Below are 523 nucleotides of genomic sequence, written 5' to 3' on the forward strand. Positions count from 1 at the left end.
TATATCCTCCAAGTATGTAATAAAACTTGTAAACAATGATGTTAAAGATTTGGATACGGTATATGGAATCAAATATGACGGTTGTAAGTTTACCATCGGTGATACGGTGATTTCAATAAATGAAGATGTTCTCACTGTTGGTGAAGATACCTATCATGGTACGCAAGGACTCTTTGAATTGTTATTTACAAAAAATCCCAATCTATCTCTGGTCAACAAAAGTGACTATGACAATTATAAACAAATTTTGATGCAGACAAACGCACATTTTGAGGGTCACAGCCCTACTGGAAGTATGATACAACTTAAAACATATCCAAAGTACAATAAAGTGATTTCAAAATTGTTTAAAATAAAAAAAGGTACTAGTGTTGTTGATCCAAACGTACTTGTTAACTGACTAAGAGACTTAATTGGCTCTAAAAAAGGAAAGAGCGAAATTCGACGAATTGAAGAACAACTTAGAGAAGGAGGTATAATAGTTTAGTAGAGTCAAATAGATTTCCAGTACGTCATAGGATCC

Source organism: Halyomorpha halys, unplaced genomic scaffold (assembly GCF_000696795.3).
Source record: "Halyomorpha halys isolate HHAL.00 unplaced genomic scaffold, Hhal_1.1 Scaffold1417.1, whole genome shotgun sequence".
In the NCBI taxonomy this organism is placed as follows: domain Eukaryota; kingdom Metazoa; phylum Arthropoda; class Insecta; order Hemiptera; family Pentatomidae; genus Halyomorpha; species Halyomorpha halys.